Source organism: Hemiscyllium ocellatum, chromosome 6 (genome assembly GCF_020745735.1).
Source record: "Hemiscyllium ocellatum isolate sHemOce1 chromosome 6, sHemOce1.pat.X.cur, whole genome shotgun sequence".
Taxonomy (NCBI): domain Eukaryota; kingdom Metazoa; phylum Chordata; class Chondrichthyes; order Orectolobiformes; family Hemiscylliidae; genus Hemiscyllium; species Hemiscyllium ocellatum.
Window position 1 is genome coordinate 91,949,518 of NC_083406.1, and position 20,730 is coordinate 91,970,247.

Here is a 20,730-nt window from a genome sequence, read left to right on the forward strand (position 1 = left end):
CGTCATTCCTGCAATTCCAGAGACAGCACTGTAAATGTTTACTTCAGACTGTGGTTAGCTATGATAATCCTTTGTGGTGTACTTTTATGCAGTTTATAGCGACACTTGCGTCAGAAACAGGTTTGCAAAGCACATTTAAAAAAACGTTTTTGATGAATATGATACAATGCATTTTAAGATACTTGTTTAAGAACTCAAGCTTACTATCAAAGTTACAGACTTGCATTTTTTTTCACTAGGTGGAACTTTACATCGCCTGATCAAAAAGTGAGCATCATTAAACTGCCATGGTCATTTCTTAGCTAGGACCACACAAAAAAAATGGACAGGGTCTTATACCACAAGCCAAGCAGCAGTCAAATCTGATCGGTGATCTGGCATCTGAGTGACATTCTCATCATTGCATTGCTGGGCACCTGAAACTGTTTTGCATCAAATATAAAAAGAAGTGCCAGTATAACTAAACCTCCATGCCACATTAAACCAAACTCTACGCAAAAGGGAGAATTTCTCAGTTGCTGATCTGCTGTAAAAGCCAACAGGTGGTAGGTTAATCAATACTTCATTCTATAACTCAAAAGTCCTAGAATCAGAGTCACAGTGTAGAAACTGCCCTTTGGCCCAACCTGCCTATGCTGACCAGGTTTCCTAAACTGTACTGGATTCATTTGCCTGTGTTTGGCCCATATCCCTCTAAACCCTTCTGATCCATCTTCCTGAAGCTTGTTCCATACACACACACCACCCTCTGTGAAAACACTATCCCATCAGGTCCCTTTTAAATCTTTCTTCTCTCACCTTAAAGCTATGTCCTGTAGTTTTGGACCCCCCCCCCCCCCCCAGTCTGGAGGGAAGATCTTGGCTATTCACCCTACCAATGCCCTTCGTGATTTTATAAACTTCCAGGAGGGGGATAAAGGTTCCATCCTATCCAGCCTCTCCTTATGACCCAAACTTTCTCGAGTCGGTGACATCCATGTTAATCATCTTTGTACCCCCTTCAGTTTAACAACATTCCTCCTAAAATCAGAGTGAGCAGAACTGTACACAGCACTCCAAATGTGGCCCCACCAACATCCAGTACAGCTGCAACATGACAACCCAACTCATGTACTCAATGCTCTAACCAACAATGGACCCAGCACCAATTCTTGCAGCACACCTTTGGTCACAGGCCTCCAGTCTGAACAATCCCTTACTACCATCCTCTGTCTCCTATCAAGTGAATTTTGTCTCCAATTTACCAATTCTCCCTGGATCCATGTAACCTAACCTCAGTAATCAGGCTACCGTGTGGTGCCTTGTTAAAAGCCTTGCTAATGTCAGTGTCTACCGCTCTGTCCTAACTTATCATCTTGGTCACCTCTTCAAAGAGCTCAAATCAAATAGAGATGTTAATAGTGGTGTTTTCTCTGTTTAATAAAGAGGGGAATAAAAACAGTCAGACAGACACGTAGAGACACAGCAAAGGGGAGGTGATAGTCTAGAGGTATTATCGCTGGACAGTTCATCCTGAGGTGCAGATAATGTTCTGGAGTCCCAGGTTGAAATCCCACCACAGCATATGATGGAATTTGAATTCAACAAAAAAAAATCTGGAATTAAGGGTCTAATGATGACCATGAATCCATTGTTGGAAAAACCCATCTGGTTTGCCAATCTCCTTCAGGGAAGGAAACTGCCATCCTTGCCTGCACGGGACTCCACTACACACAGTAATGTGGTTGACTCAACCACCCTCTGGGCAATTAGGAATGGGCAATAAATGCTGACCTAGCCAGTGACACCCTCAAGCCATGAATGCATTAAAGAAAGAAAGAGGGAGTTAGAGATAGATAAAGTGAGAGATAGTGTGATAGACACAGTGAATGGGTGAAATAATCTCAGTCTGTGATACAGTATTCTTACTAAAATGATTGTTTCAGTGAAATGGAAACATTTGTTTAGACAAAAGAAAATGTTTTTGGGAACTTGTTCTGTCATTCCCATGACTAATGGTCATCTTCTCAATTAAACAGAAAAAAAACCCATGATTAACATCTGTTATTTCCTGAAAACTATTACTTTTGACACAACAGAGCAGCTTTACAGGGTAGTTATACTTATAGTTTTAACAAACAGAAGCAGCAACAAAAAAAAACAGCTGCTGATTAATGAAGGGGTTGAGAGCAAAGTCACTTTCCAGCCCCTTACCCATAATCACAAAGCAGCTGTTTCTCCAATTTTACCTTTAACAGACACAAAAATGCAAAGATTTCTTCAAAGAATTATATTTAAAGGTTTTTAAAATTTCAACTATCGTACAGCTTTAGAGATCGAATTGCTACCTCCAAGAGAGGGCAAGAATTGAATTAAATGACATTAATTACAATGAAATACCCAGTTTTTATTTCAGTTCCTGCCAAAGTGAAGCCAAAAAAACACAGCATTTCAAGATGAAGCAGGTTTGATGCTCCCCCAAGAGAATTTTACCCCCGAATCTATTGAATACTGGTCATTCACAAGATGACAGTGTCACTGGCTAGGCCAGTATTTATTGCCCCATCTGAGTAGAGCCAACCACATTGCTGTTGGTCTGGAGTCATGTGTCATACCTAGACCAGGTAAGGATAGCAGTTTCCTTCCCTATAAAAGGACATTAGTGAACCAGATGGGTTTTTCTGACAATCAGCATGAACAGTTGTTTCAGCCAGTCAACTTGAAGGATTTTGGAAGGGAGCAGGGATGGCAATTAAAAATTCAGGGATAAGCTGTTTTATCATTTTGTGTTTGTAGTTTTATATCAAGACATATCAACCTAGGTCGCCAGCAGGGCACTGTAACAAAAACAAAAAAAAATCAAAGAGCGAATAGAAACTTTATTCTATTTTGCCCCAAGAACGGTGAACAAATGGCTTTTCTAACAGTTGTAGTCAACTATAAAAGTTCTATTACTTCTTTGTTTGTCAGCCTCTAATGAAGGACTTTTTAAAAAAAATTCTTTCATGGGGTGCAGAAATATCATCATTTGTTACCCATCCATAAACTGCTGTCGAAGACAGTTAGAGACAACTACATTGCTGTAGGTCTGAAGTCATATATAGGCTATACCAGTAAGGAGTCATACAGATGTACAGCACAGAAACTGACCCAGCTGGTCCATGCCAACCAGATATCATGAAATCAATCTAGTCTCATTTGCCAGCACTTGGCCCACATCCCTCTAAACCCTTTCTTGTAAGGGCAGCAGGTTTCTTTTACTAAGAGATATTAGCATACCAGATAGGTTTTTACATCAAATCAGTGAGAGTTTCATGGTCATCATTACTGAGACAAGCTTTGAATTGCAGATTTTATGAACTGAATTTAAATTCCAATGACTACACGATTTGAACCTGTATTCCCCAAAGGTTTAGCCTGGGTTTTTGGATTACTGATCAGGTAACATTACCCTTCCATCCTCTCTGCTGGAGAAATTAGACAGGTATGAATTAACACACTCCCTCATCAAATGCTCATTTAGCAATAAAACACTGGTATTTCTTTGCATCATGAATCTTTTCCTTATGTCATCATCTTTGGCTCAATACGAGCTATGAAAAGAGTAAACATGAGCCACATTCAGAAGACCGAGTTCTTAGACGGGAAGAGGTTAAGCATAGCTAAACAAAGTTGGGCTTTTATTCATTAGCATTTAGAAGAATGAAGGATGATCTCATTGAAACATACAAGATTCTGAGGGTGCACAACAGGACAGATGTTAAGAGATTGCCTCCACTTGTGGGAGAAATCTTGAAATGGGACAGTTACAGACTAAGGGGCCATTCATTTAACAGTAAAATTCTTCTGCTAGAGGATAGTGAATGTCTGGTGTTCTATATGCCAGAGGATTGGGAAGATTAGATCACTGAAACCAATTAAGAGGGGATGACAGATTTTTGAAATATCAGGGAGCCGATGGGCTGTGCCAAATTGGCATGAGAGGGGAGTTGAAGCCTGGGACAGACCAGCCTTGGACTTGTTGAGGCAGGTTAGGCTTAAGGGGTCAAATGGCCTCCTCCCGCACCTATTTCATGTGCTCTTTGAAACAGCTGTCGAGCTCTGGGAGTAAAGTTGACGTCACAGAGGACAAGAGGAATAACTACTATAACAGTGCAAAAAAACATACCCAGGTAAGAGGGAAAAGGAGACTTGACCTTCAAAACGAGGGTCACTGCATGGCAAGTAGTCTCCACAAAGCATGGCTAAGTTTTATAATCTGAAATATGTAACAGCCCTACATTTGTTTTGTAAGGCTATTTCGAGCTTTAACTTTGAGGTAACAACAATGAATGTGGAGTCACACGAGTTTCTTTTAGTTAAAAGGAATTTGATAGATTTGAGAATAATTAGTTGTTTCAGGTGGGTCATTTGCAATCTTATTAAAGTTGCTAGGACGTCATTCTACATTACTTTGAATAAGCATACCAAATACTCCATTGCCATCACATTATCAGTAAAGATAGAAGTTAATAGATTGATAGGCTGCTACAAAAGGGATGATCTTACAAAGCAATTGGCATTCAAGGAATCAGGAGATAGTAGAAAGTGATGTCATTAAGGTAACCATTACTTTTAAAGAAACCAATTAGGAATTGGATATCATTCTTTAGCCAATTGGAGATTGATCATGTGCTGTCCATGCCAATAGTAGTTCAGAGTATTCCTAATCACACACAGGTGGTAGCAGCACACAAAAAAAGAGTTAATAAGTGGCAATTCTTAATTTATTGATGAACAAGAAAGGAAGACCCAAGATAGAAGAACCCTAGACAATAGAAGAGACATGTGCTGTGAGCTGATGTCTCAAAAAAAGGGAACTGCCCAAAAATTACAGTTTTCATTGAGTATGATTTCTTAGTGAGTTTTGAGAAGATTTGTAGCTCAAGTTGAGGTTCCGATAACTATTTGATAAATGTAAATTCTGTAAAATATATATGTGGAAAAGAAAACATGCTTGAACCTGGAATGGATCTTGAAGGGCTTTTGCCCAAAATGTAGATTTTTCCTGCTCGTCGGATGCTACCTGGCCTGCCGTGCTTTTCCAGCACCACTCTAATCTAGACTCTTAGAACTAATTAGGACATGTGTCAAATCACATCTACAACTGTAATTGATTAAGGTCAGACAACTAAATTTAAAGCGAAACCTAAAATCCTACAGGAGCACACCGTATACTTCAGATGTTCATGACAAGTGGGCACTATTAGCCAATAAATATTAGAATTTGAATTGTTTCCTTTAAATTAATTTTTTACTTTATAGTGCCCTTCAAGGGCTGCCAGTTTGAATTTTTGTTTAATTTGTTTTATTTCAACAGAATAGAAGGGAGAACTGGTGGCAGCAATCTACCCCAACTACCCCAAGTCCAATACCATAAAAATAACTATTCCTCAAACATACTAAATTGTTACATGTATGTTTCCTTATTAGTTTATTTTGCTAAGAAAATGAATGTATTCTTAGCATTCACTGCAACAATCTAGACAAGATAATGCTATCCAAGCTATAATTTCTGTTGAATTATCCCTGGCTGCCCTACCTAGAACAATGACAATTTTTTTTGCAGTGATTTTGCAACCATTGTTAAATATTTTGCAGTTAAGGCAACAAAGTGAACACAGCTTTGAACAAAACTGACAGTCAAATTTTGCATTAAACAGTACAGTAAATAGTCTGCAGCGCATTCCAATTAAGTCGTGACTTAATTCACTGAACCTTAACAATTAGAATCAATCCTATGCAGCCATTAGTCCAATGGCACTGTGTTTGCCTTGTCGTCACCTACAGTCCTTGGCAGACTGTGCACTGCATAGGATGCTGTAAAGTGTTAAAGGGTTGAGATTCAGCATTGGTTGTTGAGCGAAAACTTGGATTAATGCAGCTCTTGGGGCGAGAGAGCGAAGGAAAATTTGCTTTTTCAATATAAGGGAATTTGCACAAATTCCTGCCTTTTACAGCAAGTGGTAAGTTTCTCAACTGATAACCCCTGCCCCTTCCTCTAAATTTCCTGAAACGGTGATACATTTATAGCAGAATTTTAAACTTGAAACAATGATGCCTTTTACTATTAAATTTAAAGAAATTTCTTTCACAAATTTAAAATGACTCTAGATCAAGCTTCATAACACTATCTGCTGAATGCGAATGGACATAGAATTCTCAATCACTCAGAATAAACGAAGACAAATTACAAGAGAAAGACATTTAAAAATATGATTTTGTTGGAATTTAAATTTTGCTATGTTCTATCTGGTTATGTAATAAAATGGCTACTGCAAGTTGAAGTACCATGTGTGCATGCACGAAAGCATACTTGGTCTTTTTCAAGCTGTACTGGGGTGACCAATGTAAATTAGGTTCCTTCCAGGAAGTGGAAGATGTCTATATACATCCACTACCTAGTCCTCAGTTTAAAGTGAAACAAGAGGTAAACAGGGATATAATCACGTCAGATGCACATTTAATTGGGAAAGAGCACCAAGAATGGCAAAACAGCACAAATGTAAATTTGTGCACCAAAAAATAACACTGCATCTAAACCATCAGCAAACAGACTCACTAGAAGTTTGACCTGGAACACAGAATCCCACTACAAATTTGCACCAGTGGCCAGGTAGAGGCAATCATGAAAGTCAGTTGTGCACACACAGATGGCTGTAGGCATTTTCTTGAATGCTTTAGGAGCAGACACCCTGTATTTGAAATACTACTTAAAAAACATGGGACATCTTTTTCAATGATATTTTCACAAAACTGTTATAGATCATGTTACACAACTGTTCTGTCCTATTAAACTCAATGAAAGGACTTAGCATCTTTCAGCTTTTAAAACTTGCCCTTAGGAATGTAAAAAGTCCTTTTTCTCTCCCCAGAAATTTTAAATTCCATTAAGAAATAATACTTTTGACAGGAAAAATAAAGTCACATCTTTGCACCTCTGACATTCCAGTGACTTCAGACAGAACAAATGCAGGGTTGTGGTAAAATTCCTTCCCAGTGCCTACCAGGTACCATGGTAAACAGTTCATGGCTGCCCCCACGTAATTCTCATAGCTGACTGTCCTTGCAAGCTATTACAACCAAGTTTTCGTCTTAAGTGCCAGGAGATTTAAAATACTTGAGACTGTCATAGAGTATCCTAGCAACCAAAGCAAAGAAGTAAGGAAGGGGGGAATTAAGGTTTTTCTTGGGTTCCCTTGCTTGGAAAGAAAAAGAATATGAGCAGAGTTTGATCGTGTTCCATAGTCCGTTCCTTTTGTGTAGTACGACACAAAAGTTAAAGTTTGTGCACACACAGCAAATTCACAATATTGTTCATATTGTTAACAGTTACAATGTTGGAATTTTACTCTTAATTTGTTGCCACGTAGCACGATTACCATAACACACGTGAAATTTTTTCACATCACAGTTGGCTTTTCAACTTTTCTTCTTCAGCAGTTGCAAAAAGGATTCCCAGTTAGTAGCATCTACAAAGACTAGGTACAGAGAAGAACCTTTAATCTGGCACCTCGAACAGCAATTATTTTTGAATTTTCCCATATCTGGCCTATCTATACTGCCATTCTTGGAATTTAAAAATCACAACACCAGATTATAATTTAACAGGTGTGTTTATAAGTACAAGCTTTCAGAGCACTGCTCCTTTGTTGGGTAGTTACCTGATGATGGAGCAACGCTCCAAAAGCTTGTGCTTCCAAGTAAGCCTGTTGAACTATAACCTGGTGCTGTGAGATTTTTAACTTTGTCCACCTCCGTCCAATACCAGCACCTCCACATCATTCTTAGGAATGACAAACAATTAAGAATTTGATTGGCCTTTATATCTTTCCTATTAGCTGAACCTATTCCAAACAAATAATTTTGGCAGTGATCAAATGCTTGGGATTGGTGGTTGTGGGAGTGGTGATTAAGGATAGGAGTGAGGAGCCTGTGGCTGGGCAGGAAGAGGATAGGAAAGAAAAAGCACTTGAATTTTTGGCAGAATATGCAAATTCCTTACAAGAGTGCTGGGCATCAGATCCTTCCATGTGCATTATGCAGCAAGAATTCCACATGGTTTCAATTACCTGCAACATGGCTATTTTACAGTTAACAATGGCATTTAACTGGTTCCTTTAGCATTGAAAAACACCAAGACACACAAAGGAGAAAGTCAAACAGTATTCCAAACTGAGCCAAAGGCATTCAAAATAAAACTTGATCAAAAAGAGGTATCTTAAAAGGAGTAAAGGGAAATGGAGATGCAGTGAGGTTTAAGAAGATCTGAGAGACAGCTGAAAGCATGTTCAAAATAATGGGGCAAAATTACTGCTTGACACACAAGAGGCCAAAAGGTGAATGAATGCAGAGTTTTTGAAGGTTTGTGAAGATGTTTTTGGATCCACTCCAACTGTAGATCTGCAAAATCTAACCAAGTAACTTCAGTGTATATGTATCCTACACATATACTTCAATATATATGGTGAAAATTTAGTGAGTGCTGCTTAGAGGTCAATTTCCCAGAGGAAAGCTGTGTTTCAAACCACACAAATACTGGAAAATCTAGACAGCCATGGATAATTATTTTGACTTAATTTCCTGCATGGATTCCTCGTTTCATTTATTGTGGTGAGATCCAAATGATTCATCTTTCGTTTGGGGAGATAGACTCAGTGAAGTGGAAACTGTTCTGCTAATGAGTCCAGGCTCTTTTCTGGGAAGCAAACCAAAGTGCCTCTCTCAATACTGTCGACATTTTTCCTTGTTGCATAGTTAGAGACATGAACAGTGAAGGATGCTATGAAAACATAATATAAATCTCCTATATTTAACACCTTAAACCCTATGAAGCTGATGATATCTCCAGCAAAAACTGATTTATTCATAATCTCATCAATACATTTTTCTTTCCAATGTCATATTTTGGATGAAGTACTGTGGAAACACCCTGAATTGGTGCACTTCAACCAGCAAAAGGCATCTTATTTCTCCATACCCAAAAATGTCTGGAAAAAAAAAGATAAAACAGGGCAGATGCAGCCAAGATGTTTCCCTGGCCTGGGGAGTCTGGAGCCAGGTGGCATAATGTTTTTAAAAAATAATGTTGCAAATCTTCATAATTCTATAACCCAGAGGACTTGGAAATTCAGTCCTTGATCATATTTCACGTAGAGATTAATGATTACCCATGGGATAGTGTGGGTAAAAGGAATTGAAATTTTCGATCATCCATGGTCACAGCATGGAGCAGTCCCTGCAGTCCAACTGGTCCATGCTGGCCATGTTCCCAAATCAAACTAATCCCACTTGACTGAGTTTGGCCCATATCCCTCCAAACCTTCCCTATTCATATACTTATCGAAAGGTCATTTAAATGTTGTAACTGTACCTGCATCCACCACTTCCTCTAGCAGTTCATTCCACATTCAAATCACTGTATACAAAAGTTGTCCCTCAGTTCTTTAAATTTTTCTCCTCACATTAAAAATACACATTAAAAGAACTCCCCACACGAGGGAAAATACCCTTGACATTCACACTATGAGCCTAAATAAGGTCATCTCTCAACCTCCTATGCTCGAGTGAAAAAGTCCCATCCTATCTTTATTACTCAAACCTTCCATTCCTGGCAACATCCTGACACAGCTTTCTGAACCCTCTCCAATTTAGTAAATATCCTTCCTATAGCAGGGTGATCAGAACTGCACACAGTACTCAGAGGTGGCCTCACCAATGTCCTGTACAACCTTAACATGACATCCCAACTCCTATACCCACATATTAAATGAGTATAGCAAGATCAACTAGCAACAAAAAAGCGACAAAACATCCCAGTGTTCCAAAAAAAATCTTAAATGATCGAAAACATTTTAGTTCAGAATCACATAACACCAGGTTATAGTCCAACAGGTTTATTTGGAAGCACTAGCGTTTGGAGCACTGCTCCTTCAACAGGTGGTGTGGCACCTGATGCCACACCTGAAGTACAACCATCTGATGAAGGAGCAGCGCTCCAAAAGCTAGTGCTTCCAAATATAGTCCAACAGGTTTAATCTGGTCTTGTGATTAACTTTGTTCACCCCAGTCCAACACTGGCATCTCCAAATCATTAAAGCATTTAAATGAGGAAGCCAAACCACTTATAGTAGCATTTTATTTTCAGTAAAATATATTCATGAGGAAAAAAAATCAACAAAGTATAAAACAAGACTGCTCAATGTCAGAAAAGGACTGTGTTTACACGTAGCATGCCAAAAATGACCAAATGTAGAATTAATTCTATGAATCATCATGGTAGTCTCAGCTAGATCAGCATGGCATGGATAGGAAGTATTCCTCTGACCAGAAGGCGGAGAGAAGAACCAGAACGTAACAGTCACATTTGCTCTGCCAAGCTCACAGTTGAGACAAGAACAGCGCTGATGCGTCACGGAGGTCAGCATATAGAGAGAGAGAGAGAGTGAGAGAGAGTGAGAGAGAGTGAGAGAGAGAGTGAGAGAGAGAGTGAGAGAGAGAGTGAGAGAGAGAGAGAGAGAGAGTGAGAGAGAGAGAGTGAGAGAGAGTGAGAGAGAGTGAGAGAGAGTGAGAGAGAGTGAGAGAGAGTGAGAGAGACACAGACAGACAGACAGAAGTAAAATTCAAAATATTAAATGTCAGAAATATATAACCACACAATTTAGCCTTTAATTCCTACACCAAAGACACCTCTTTCTTGCAATTGCCAGACTGATATAAATCAATAACTAGAGAAGGTTACTATATAACAAAATGACCACACTTCTCCCATTTCAGAAGTTTTTAAATCCTCAAACAAATTAATGGCTTTCCACAGAGATAATTATTGCTTCAGCTTTGACTGCACAAAGCACTGCGAATGAAGTGCTTCACTGGCACCATTATTGATCAGAATATAAAACACAATGTCACATAACCAATTCAAGGAGCAACTAATTTTCCAAACAAGGATTGGGGGAAATAAAAAAAAAAGCACATTCATGGTCTGCTGCCAAATTTCCTGACTATGAGCAAAGCTTTACTAATTGCATGCACCTCATCCATAGGTGCAGTGATACCCCATGACTCAGCTTGCCCAAATAAGCCTCATAATGAATTCTCAAAGTGAGCTCATTATCTTCTATGCTCCTGCACTTTGATACAGGAATTAGCTGATTATCCTTTGTAATCCTCCCTCTTCACATTTTATAGGATATTTTTAAAATATATCTATTCATGACATAGTATGACAGTTATTTTGGGAGAAAGTGAGGACTGCACAGACTGGAGATCAGAATCACAAAAGGTGGTGCTGGTAAAGCACAGCCAGTCAAGCAGCATCTGAGGAGCAGGAGAGTCGACATTTCAATCACAAGCTCTTCATTAGCATAAGCTGTTCAACAGGAATGAATGAAGAGCTTATGCTAGAAACATGGTCTCTCCTGCTCCTTGGATGCTGCCTTACGGCTGTGCGTTTCCAGCGCTACACTTTGACATGTTATTGGACCAAGTCAGCCCTGCTTCGTCAAGGAGATGTCACACCTAACAAATAAATTAGAATACATTGACGAGTTATGAACAAGTTAAACAAAGGAGAACCAGTGGATGTGATCTATTTGGATTTCTAGAAGGCGTTTGACAAGGTGCAGCATAGGAGGCTGCAAAATAAGACAAGGTTCCATGGTGTTACAGGCATGTGACTGGCATAGATAGAGGATTGGCTGACTGGCAGAGGGGAGTGTCAGGATAAAGGAGTCTTTTTCAGGATGACAACTTGTGATTTGTGGAGTTCCACAGGGGTCAGTGTCAGGGCCACAACCATTCACATCATACATTAACTATTTGGACAAAGAAATAGTGGGCATTTTTACTAAGTTTTCAGATAACAAATATAGGTAGGGGGGCAGATAATGTCGAGGAAGTGGGGTTACTGCAGAAAGATTGGGACAGTTTAGCAGAGTGAGCAAAAAAGTGGTAGATGAAATACCATGAGAGAAAAAGTGCGGAGATTATGCACTTTGGTCGGAATAATCTGTTCCAAGATGGTGGCAGAGCAGGACTCCTCAGCCTGAGGTCATCTGCTCAGATCTTTCCCTTTCATGTTTTACTTGAAGATAACATAATCTCCCAACCCTTTTTATTTCTACTTTTTCTAAATTTTTTTCCCCAAGGATTTGTACTTAAGAATATGTACCCAAGTATATTTTTGCCCAAGATAGCAACGTAAGTGGCAACTTCCAAATGTTCCACTGTACTTGTGATTGTGTGCCAATAAAGCTAATTTTAATTCCATTAATAGAGACGTAGACTATTTTTTAAAATGGTAAAAGGTTTAGGAAATCTGAAGGACAAAGTGATAAAGAAGTACTCATTCAGGATTCTCTTAAGGTTAACATGCAGGTTTAAATTAGCAGTTGGGAAGGCAAATACAAATGTTAGCTTCCATTTCAAGAGGGCTACAATAAAAAAAAGTAGGGATATGCGGCTGAGGCTATGGTCAGACACTATTTGGAAGATTGCAAGTGGTTTTGGGCCCCGGTAGGAAGTGCTTGTGTTGGAAGTGGTCCAGAGGAAGTTTACAAGAATGATTCTGGCGATGAAGGGCTTGTCATATGAGGAACACTTGAGGACTCTGGGTCTGTATTTGGACTTAAAGGATGAGGGAGTATCTCATTGGAACTTACAGATATAGAGAGGACTGGATACAGCGGATGTGGAGAAGATGTTTCCTCTGGTAGGAGAAGCTAGGACCCAAGGGCATTGCCTCAGAGTGAAAGGACTGAGACTTTAGCACTGAGACAAGTGTTTTTCAGCCAGAGGATGGTGAAGCTGTGAACCCCTTGCCAAAATAGGTTGTGGAGGCCAAATCACTGAGAATCGTTAAGGCAGTGATAGATAGTTCTTGATTAGTAAGGAGATCAGGGCATAGGTGGAGAAAGCAGGAGGCCGGGATTTGTGATCTGTGCTGAATTACTTGACCTAGATTTCAACATCTGATCTATGCTGAATTACTTGATCTTGATTCCCTGGCTAAATACAGAGATGTCGAGTTGCTGGTGTTGGACTGGGATGGACAAAGTTAAAAAAAAAAATCGCACAACACCAGGTTATAGGCCAATGGAATGGCAGAACAGACACTGTGGGCTGAATGGCCCATATTGTATGGTCTTAAGATACGTCTGGAACTGATGAAACTTGAACTTGGTCCTCCTGGCTCAGAAGTTGTGACACTATCACTGCACCACAAGAACTTTTCCTCTTATTAATCCTTAATTCATCTACTTTGTTCGGTTGACAGCCCTCAGAAAATAGTATACAAGTGAGGAATACATTTGTTTAGCTTGCTATCAATGCTACTACACCTTTTCCTTATTTGTAACCAGCTATGAAGGATCTAGAGTTGACTGGGTTGATCAGTCTAGCAGATGGAGCCTGCATTTGCACGGGAGAATGGCACTTTACCCTAAATACTTTTGTAATTTTCATCTCGCAACACCGAACTCTATAGCATCAAAAGAAGCCCACATGCATTTCTTGTTCCTGTAAGAAATATCAACCAATTTTGCTGCTCCTGATGCATTGCTCTTTATTTTCAGACTCTCCAGCCAGGTGTGTAAACGTGTGCTCTGTTAATGGCCTATTAAAGTCAGGACACCCATTGCAAAATCTTACCCAATTTCCCTCATTACCTGCATTCATCCATTCATAGTATTAAAACCAAAAAAGGTCAGCAAAGCTGCTTTTTCCAATAGGTTCTTCAAATTGGGGCTTATAAATCAATAGAATATTTTGATAAGATGAAAAATTCAGACCCAATCTGCCTAGTTAGGTAGAGACACTGGGAGATGCAGCAGCCAAATGCAACTGTTACTACACTTCAAAAAGGATTTAAAAAGTGTGTATGCAAGTGAAATTCTCCTGTTGGGCAAAACACATGGCACAAAGTTACTGATAGCAGTCAGTCAAAGGATATATTCACTGGCTTGGCTTTTCTTTTTGCACCCCCCCCCCCCCCCCCCCCCCCAAAATACATTTGTATTGGGAATATCTGGAATATGATCTAACATTATATTAAGCTAAATTAAACAGTTCTGTTTTAATGGCTGCCAAATACTCATACTTATTTATCACAAAGAGTAATGTAGAAGCGTTCAGAATGTAGTAGATAACATTTCTTCCCTTGGCTCACATACATAGTTTGCAAAACTAGTTGCGACAAACTTGTCCTGGAGCTCAAAGTCTAACATTTTAGCTTTGCTGGTTAATAATAGACGATCAAGCTGTCGATCGGTACCATTGACCTGCCAAACACTGTACTTAGATTTTACTGCATGATTTTGCAAACTAACAGTCAGAAATTATCTGAAGTAAAAAATTAAAACCCACTTTAACTCCATTTTAGAATCCATGTTCTCTCATAATGATCGATTGTGAATCTTCATGACAATGGTAACACCACCACCTGTAAGTTCCCATCAACACACACACCATTCCAACTTGGAATAATAATTGCCATTCCTTCAGTGATGTTGGGTCAAATTCGTGGAATTCTCTTGCTAACAGAATTGTGGGTTCCTTACTCCAAGGGCTACAATGCTTCAAGAAAGTGGTTCATCAACTCATTTAGAAATGGGCTAAATACTGGCTGAGACAGCAACATCCAGATGCCATGAATAAATTAATGACACAAAAGTTACAAATCTACCTCTGTTCATTTAGTTAAAAATATCACAACACCAGGTTATAGTCCAATAGATTTATTTGGAAGCACCAACCTTTGCAGCACTACTCCATCATGTAGCTTTGGAAGAGGATCATAAGACACAGAATTTATAGCAAAAGATCAAAGAGTCATGCAGCTAAAGTAATTCATTGAACAAACCGAGATTCCGGTTAAGTCTTCCATCTTTTAGAACAGGTTGCAGGTTGCAGTTCATTAACATGTCTGAGCTTAGATGCCAATTTTTAAATTTAAAACCTTAAGTTATCTTGAGAATGTGAGTTAAAAGTAGGTCTGGGGTTTACATATTAATGAACGGAAACCTGTAACCCATTCAAAAAAATGAAAGACTTAACAGCTATCGAGGGGTGTTCAATATATCATTTCAGTTGTATGACACTGGAACCGTTTGCTACAAATCCCATGTCTTATGATCCTCTTCCAAAGCTATCTGATGAAGGAGCATTGCTCGGAGAGCGAGTGCTTTCAAATAGGCCTGTTGGCCTATAACCTGGTGTTGTGCGATTTTTAACTTTGTCCATCCCAGTCCAACCCCAGAAACTCGACATCTCTATATTTAGCCAGGGAATCTAGATCAAGTAATTCAGCACAGATCAGACGTTGAACCCAGGATCTCCGTGCTGTATTTGGCTTACTCTGTGACTCAACAGTGCATTTAACAACTGAACTGACTATGGACCCATTCACGGCTTCAGTTGATTAAAGTCAAAAGCAGCTCAGGTCATTAGACCAGACCCATTATGTTTTGACTGGCTTAAGCCAAACCAAAATATAGACTGATCGAAGAGGTGGCAGGCATGAATGTGAGTCAGCAGATGGCCTCAGTTTTCCTATGGAGGATCCTTTTAGTCCTATTTCCAAGTAAGGCGCGTTAAAAAAAACAAATAAATAAACAACTAGCCAATTCCTTCTGTAGCCTTCAACTGTCTCCTTCAGTACCATTAGCTTGATAAACTGGTTGCCCTTACTGCATTGTTGAATTCATCTCAAATGTTTGGAATTCTGGAAAGGAGTGCTGGAAACTTATTTCAACAAATTATGCAAAATTTTCCCAGAATCTTAAATTTTCTGCTTTGGATGACAGCACTCCTGGCAAGGCCAGCATTTATTGACCATCTTTAATAAATTTTCATAAGGTGATGGTGAGCCATCTGCTTGAACCAGTGCAGTCTTTCAAATTGGAGGGACACACAGCGTGCAGTCAGGTTAGAGGTTCCAGAATTCTGGGACAGCAATATAGCTATTACATCAGGTGGTGTATGGCTTTGAAAGGAACATGCAGTTGGTTGTATTCCCAAACTTCTGCTGCCTTTATCCTTTCTGGTGTTAAGAGTTTGCAGATTTGGACAATGCCATTGAACAGATTTGATGAATTGCAAGTGTCTCTTGCAAGTAGCATATATTAAAAAGATTCCTGATGAAGGGCTCTGGCCCGAAACGTCGAATTTCCTGTTCCTTGGATGCTGCCTAACCTGCTGTGCTTTAACCAGCAACACATTTTCAGCATATATTACTAACACTATTGTTAGTGATGGAGGGATTTTACGTTTAAGGTATTGAATGATCAATTAGGCTGCCTTGCCTCAGATGATATCAAGCTTCTTGCACATAAGTGGAAAGTATTCTATCACACTCCTGACTCGTGCCTTGTAGATGGTAGATAGGCTTTGGGGAGCAAAGTGGTTAGTTACTTGCTGCAGTGCATGGATAATGTTTGCATATGTGTGAACTCAGAGGAGGACAAACTCCAGACCATCGTCAGCACCTTTACAGAGGCCTCATCCTCAACATTCACAAGATGAACATCCTCCATAAACCTGGTTCAGCATTGTAGAGCAAACACCTGGTCACAGGGAGGCCTGAGAGAATGCTGGTCACTTCCAATACCTCAGGAATATATCTTGTTGACCAAAGCAGATATTGATGAAGAGATTCAACATTTCCTTAGGTGGCTGAAGGCTGTGTTAGCACACTGAAGGCAAAGGGTCTTCGAGGAAAACAACATCAGATCTGACACCAAGATCACAGTTTACAGAGCTGTAATAGCTCCTGCCCTCTTAAATGGTTCAGAGACATTTTCTACAGCAGACACCTCAAGGCTCTGGAGCAATACCACCAAAACACTGCCTGCACAAGATCCTGCAGATTCACTGGAAAGATAGATGTACCAACACCAACATGATCGACCAGGCCAACATCCCCAGCATCAAGGCACTGACCACCCTTAATTGGCTGCGATGGGCTGGACATGTCATCTGCATAACTGACATGAGACTCCCCAAGTAGGCACCCTGCTCCCAGCTCTGAAATGGCAGCGCTTCAAGGATACCGAAGGCCTCACTGGCGAAGTGCAGCATTCCCATCAATGCCTGGAAATCACTGGCCAGAGACTGTCCAAAATGGAGAAGCAGGATCTGGGAAGGCATCATGCACCTTCAATTTTGCGTTTGATAAAAAGCTGATGCTAGGCAAAACAACACAAGAAGCGTACTGCCACATCAACACCCCACCCACCCCTTTCCCATGACTACCTTCTGCCCCAAGTGTGGCAGAGCTGCAGAAGCCGAGATTGTGCAGCCACCTATGGATTCATCCTGAGAGTGGACTTGTCATACTTGTCTGCGAGAGACTGCCAATTACGTCGTCCATTCCCAATCTCTAACCTGCTCTTACAGTTATGGTATTTCTATAGTTCGTTCAGTTCAATTTCCAATGTAATCCGGTCAAATGTTGAGACAGCCCTCCCCTTGAAACGGATATGTATAAGAGTCAGAATGTTTTTTAAAAATGATTTTTACTTAGATTGGTACAAAGTACAATTCATGCCAATATCTATAGAACTTCTAAGGAAACCTGTGTGTGCTATTTATAATAACAACATTTAAGCAGTTAAACATTCAGTGAATTTGCAAACTTTTTTTAAATCCCTCTGCAATTAAACATGGAAAAAAGAGGGGAACCAGTCTACCCCTTCTCAATCAATTACAATCAATGATCAATCAAATTTAAGCAATCAGGTAGACACGGAAATACTCTTAAAAGTCACTCAGATATTACAATTAATTTGAATTGAAACAATAATCCAATAGGATTTTCATGTTGCAACAATGTTCCAAAAAATGGGGGTAATTTTGTAATACTGCATACCTAAACAATACACAAAATTATAGAACTCCTGCAAGATACTCAACTGATTTTTTTTTAAAAAAGGGACTGGCCTAAATGTTTAACTCAGCCAGGCATTGGATAAAAGTGTTTTCTCAAAGGTGGAAAGGTTTGTCCAGATATATTAAAATGCCATTTTTATTTAATGAAACATTTACCTTATGTTCTCAAAGTAGGTCATTTAATTTGGCAGACAGTTAATAATTATCCACATTATGCCTAAGGTCTGGCTATTTCCCTTCCTCACCTTTGCTGCCATAAACCAGTAATTCAAGTAAATGAGCATTCACTGGGGTCAAGGGATTCCAAGGCAATCTCTGATTTGAGCAAATAGGTCACAGTACCTAAAGCACAGTCAATAAGTGGTCAATCTGATTAGTTAGTGGGAATCTTTTCCTGCCTTAATGCCAGGTACCAGTGTAAATTTTACCAGTGTTTGACCTTGTAATCTGCGTGATTTTAATGGATTAATTTTTTTGAGTTCTTCTGCAAACACGTGGGATCGATCAATCTTGGCACATACGAAGTTGCACATATGTTCTGTGGTAAATGAGTTTGTTCTAAATCAGGAGAATGTGCACATTTAGATCAGGGGAAAAAGACAACTTTTGTTAAGCATGTTGCTGGATTTCCTCAAGCATCAGACAATGGCCTTCTCCAAGAATTGAAGCTAAACCTATCCTGCAAAATTGTACCAGCCACCACTAATGCGTGATAACTATTCAAAAGGAATGGTGGAAGGTTTATCTCTTGAATGCCTGATGTTAAAATTTGGCTCCCCAATTAAAACAGAATTTCAGACTCTGGTAATGCTACGGTTCCTCCAATGATGAACTTCTGCTGTCACTATTAAAGTTCGACCAACTTCCACCATTTAATCTGTCATACAAAAATGCAGTTGTGTTAAATAACAAAGTCTTTGATTTGATCTCCTTAATCTCGGGAGATCATTTTCTAGTACACAATGCAAAGCATTCAAAAATGAATTGACTCAAGAAGCTTGTTCACCTGACCACATTTATTTAATAGACATGCCAAGGACAGTGGGGATTGGTTAGCTCAGTTGGCTGGATGGCTGGTTTGCAATATAGAGAGTGATGTCAACAGCACAGAATCAATTCGCACACCGGATAAAGTTACCCTGAAAGACTCTCCCTCTCAACCTTTCCCCTGTGGCATGGTGACTCTCAGGTCTTCACTTTCTAATGACAGATCAACCTCTGGTCCGGTAAGACTATCTATCTTTTTTTCCCCAAGATAAAGTCACCAGTCTTCTTATACATGAAAACAGTGTCAGGTGATCAGCTAGGGAGCTTTGAACAATGCAAATAGACCAACTGGCACCACTACTCTTAATTCTCTGGTCATGTGAAATGCTAATTAGAAAAAAAAAGGTGTAACACAGTCAATATAATGAAAGAAAGAAAACAAAAGTTTGAAGCCTAAAAACTGCAGTTTATCAATCATCACCACATTGTTCAGATAAATTATACAGAAGCAGCTGTGGTATGGGAAGACTATTAATAATGATCTTCAAGGAGATAAAGCATACTGTGAGAATTATCTATGCATTTCCCTCTTGGCAATAGCAGGGAAATCCAGGCGCACATTTTCTTGAATCAGCTATTTCCTGTGACTGAGGAAACCCTCTCGGAGATGGTACGGCTTTAGAAATTTAAGTGGAGCCTGCAACATGGCCTTTACTGCCAAAGAAAGGGGTTGAGAACAATGCTGGAAACTCTCCATTACATTTACTGATCCAACCTAGTGAACTGGGGTGTTGTGTGAATTGTGTTACAAAGATTTGCATGTTCTGGAAACTTCTCCATAATCCTGGAACTATATCATGATATTACTGCAACTGCATCAAGCAGGAGATCTGAAACAGATATCTTCAAACTCCAGACCATAGTCAAGCAAAGTTGATGAAAGTCCCCATGTTACATTTTAAAAAAATATATTCACTTGTGGGATGCAAGTGTCACCGGCTGGGCCAGCATTTAATGCCCATCCCTTGTTACCCTTGAGGTGGTGTCAGGTGGTTAAATTATACCTGACAGTAGCTATTCGCTTCGAAGCTGTCTGGTGTCAGTAAACACCATCCAGATGGAAAACTCCAAATCTAGTTGCCTCTTAGGCAAAACTAAAAGCTGACAATAGAAATACATTATGACCAGCTTATGCCCATCCTGCGTCAGGTTTGTGAGCCAGTTTCGATCTCTTCAATTCTGCATTCAAGAAACTCTGCTTTTCCTTGAGGGAAAAGCAACTTATCAATCCACATCTGGGCAGCCAAATACTGTACCTCCTATATTTTGTCAGGGATACTCTGCAAATGTTGGGTACTTCCCATAATTTGGTAACACTCTCTCAAAAGACCACCATCAATAAGAAGATCCAACACCAGATCAATTGTACCAGCTCAGCCTATTCTAAATGGCAGCAATGAATGCTTGGCAAAGATTTCTGCAAGTTAATCAAACTCCTTGCATTGCTGAAAATATGTTTTTTGTTCTGTCTCCAATTTACAAAATATACCAAAATGAAGGGAAAACAACATTTCTACTATACTGAGGAGTGTATTGACTGTTTGACCTGTGGACTTGTAAATGGTGGAGATGTTGATGGAAGCTAGTTAATTATGACCAACAGCTAATCACTAAGGTTTAAAAATTTAGAACAAGGCATCTTGACTCTGATTGATCAAGGCATTGTGTTTAGAAATGAACCAGCAAATGGCTATCACCTCTTTTGCTTACTCCAAGCAGAATATATACAAAATATAGCTTCCAGTACACACAAGTGTGCTGTACTGTGAACCCGACTAA

At 39.5% G+C, this 20,730-nt stretch overlaps 1 protein-coding gene across 3 annotated transcripts in view; it reads right to left on the reverse strand.

Annotated features, from left to right (window-relative positions):
* Positions 1–20,730, reverse strand: part of stard13b (StAR related lipid transfer domain containing 13b) — a 195,210-nt gene that overhangs the window by 68,725 nt on the left and 105,755 nt on the right. The gene's annotated exons all lie outside the window — the stretch shown is intronic.